Source organism: Carassius gibelio, chromosome B10, assembly GCF_023724105.1.
Source record: "Carassius gibelio isolate Cgi1373 ecotype wild population from Czech Republic chromosome B10, carGib1.2-hapl.c, whole genome shotgun sequence".
NCBI lineage: Eukaryota > Metazoa > Chordata > Actinopteri > Cypriniformes > Cyprinidae > Carassius > Carassius gibelio.
Genome location: NC_068405.1, coordinates 11,133,643 through 11,136,883, shown reverse-complemented (window position 1 = coordinate 11,136,883; position 3,241 = coordinate 11,133,643).

Sequence of the window (3,241 nt, the reverse complement as noted above, 5' to 3'; positions counted from 1 at the left end):
ACAACTTATTCTTACAAATCTCCCCTTCAAGCTTATTCACATACCCTTGAATCCCAGAGTCCTCCAACTACACTCTGCTCTTTGCTGTCTATCAGTCAAATCTTTAAGTTTAGGGACATACATTACGTGGACTATAATAACAGCACAAAAATGTTCTTTTCTATGACTGCTGCAAGCACTATTTCACTCATCAGCTGGTCTGATATCTTCGACCAATTCTTTCAGAATCCTGTTGCCAAAGCTTTTTTAGCCATCAATATAATTAGACAGTGCAAGAGCACAAAAAAGAGCCGAGGGACTGTGGGAAATATGAGCTGGGTACAATGATGAGGTTGGTCCGTGGCTCAGAAGATTTAGAACTCGATAGAAAAGTTCTAATTAAAATGCATTTCAGCACATTTGCCTTAGCGACTTAGCTTTAATTTAATTTTACTCATTCCCCAGTGAGAAACTGAGATAAAATTAATTAGTTTCTTCCTTTTATTTTAAATGTAACATACATAAATCTATATTCATTACTTTGTTCGTCCCACGCAGAATCTTTTCCACCTGAAAATTATACTAAATATTGGTTCATTTTATGCCACTAACTACAAATCAATGACACAGGCATGGAAATGGACTAATTAAAATGTATCTGCTAGGATATTCACATGTAAAAAGGCCTTTAATTGTTTTTGTTGTTGTTGTTGTTATTTTTTATGAACCCAACTGAAGTGTCAAAAATAAATAAATATATAAATAAATGTGAAAAATTTAGTAATTCATTCGTTTGTTCTATGCAGGATCTTCTGCATGTGAAAATAATATTTAATAGTTATAATTTATATGCCTTCAATAGCAAGTCAACACAAATCATGGCAAGTCAATTACACAAATTATGAAATGGATTACATTATAAGTTATCATATTTACATGTTAAAGTACAGTTTAAATAGTTTTATTTTATTTAGTTAAGTAGTTACTAAAGGTGACAAATTTCAAATAAATAAGCTTTTATACATTCATTTACTCATATATATCAGTGTGTATGTATGTGTGTGTGTGTGTGTGTGTGTGTGTATCATATATTTAAGAACATAATTTTATATTTAATTTTAATTTAAGCCTAAGGTGAGATAAGAGATATACTCATAACTAGAACATATTTAACAAGAAAATGGAAAATAATGTAATGAATGTACAAAACATCAATGTGACAAGCTGTGTCCTGTACCTAGGACCTAGGACATTTCTCTTAGTGAGAAATGAATTCAAACTCGCCTTGACAAATATCTTTAGAATGGCCCTGAGGGTTTGTGTGTCCTCTGCTGTCTCACAGACTGTCCTCTGCTCACCTTTTTCCCTTGAACAAACATTGTATTTTAATGGGCTGATATATGGACGTTTATGTAAAAGGAACATCAGGAACACATCCCCCCACTCCTCTTTTCTCTCTATTTCTTTAAGAGAATCAACAGGACAAAATGGGTTCAGGTCACAATGTATTCAGACCTGCATCTCCTGCATACGTACCATGGCCTAATATTTTGGAGTGTTTTTAGGTTAGCTTTTATTTGGGTCTATTTTACAGACAGTAAGGAGTTCTTGTTGCACAGAGTGACTATTAATATCTTTTTCCTCAGACACAGCAGGATCATCTGACAGTATTGGGAATTCACACAAACATAAGCGCTTGATTGTGAGCAAGAAAGGGACTTTCTAAAGGTATGAGCCATAGCAGAGGCACTCTGCAGGTTGGTTGTGTAGATAAAATACAGTGAAAGACTTTGGAAGGATGTGTCATTGTGGCTGTGTCACGAAAGGTACCATGAGATCACTTTCTTTAGTGTGTTGATGTATATCCTTTTGAAACAGTAGATAATGCTTTAAAATCGAGTAGCCTGTATTTCACATTCGTGAACATGATTTGCTATTTTATATTCAAATAGAGGAGGAGGAGGAGCCTTTTCATTCTATAAAGAGAATATGAATCAAGACATTTGTACTGTTAAACATGAAAATATGATAAATGTGTGCAAAATATTTAAGTATTTGTAAAATATATAAAAAATTTGCATATTTAGCCAATTAAATTTGTTCCATTGCGCTTTTCGTCATATGCATGTGTTGTGAGGATTTGCAGCGGTACATATATATATATATAAAGAAATACATATACATATTTTTTTAGTGGCAGTGGGAGCTTATCTTAAACCAGAGACAGTAGACAGACTTGTTTTCTTAGCTAAAAACTTGTAAGAAAGAAAGTTTAATTATTTCCCCCAGATTTTTTATTACTTAAATGCAAATGCAAACAGAGAGAGATATATCGAATATCGTAAAAAATTGATAACGTTTTAAACGTATAAACATTTATATATTTATATATAGCGCCCAGCACTACTCAGGATTACCATCTGGGCAGAACTATTGCTCCATCCACCAAAGACTAATTTGCAAATAACCTGCCTGATTTATCTCAACTGTTCTCTGTGCCCCAAAATACACATGAACTAAACGAAATGACTGGCAAAACGGGCACTATTTTCTCTAATACATTAGAAGATGATTTGGTTATGGTACAATCACAATCATCAAAATATTTACAGAGAGATCAATTAAACCTGTCACTTGTATCTTTTAAGTTGTTGCGCTTTTTATAAGGTCGTAGATCACATCAGGGCCATCATTATGGGAGTGCAGCTGGCCCCGCCCTCCGGAGACAGAAAGTAAAGCATAATTTGGATTCAGATGTGCCTTGTTGCCTTCCTGCCATGGAATGCTGCCTCCAAAAAAAGCATTTTAGGATGCAGCAGAGATTTGGCTGTAGAGTACATAATCGTTTAACGCTCGTTAAGTACTTACTGAAATTAAGTATCTAATCATTGAGTATGTGATTTTGAATGCAGCCAAGGAGTGTACAAGGAGTGCAAGGATATAGTGCTCTTGATGAGTGGAGAGAGGTGGTGCTGATTAATAATCAGGGGATTGGGATATGGTGAGCATAGTTGGTGTTGACCGTGACTCCGTGGCACATGGACTTTAAGGCCATGTCCACACCACACGGGTATTTTTTAAAACTGCGTTTTTCATTCTTCCATTAAAAAAAAAAAAAAAAACTCTGTCCATATGAAAAAACACAAACACATGCCATGAAGCATTGTGAAGAGCATGCCAGCCCAACAGGTGGCAATGTAATCTCAACTGTAAAGCCATGTTGGCCAATCAGAAGCGTGAAAAAGTTTCCTGTAGGTGGAAA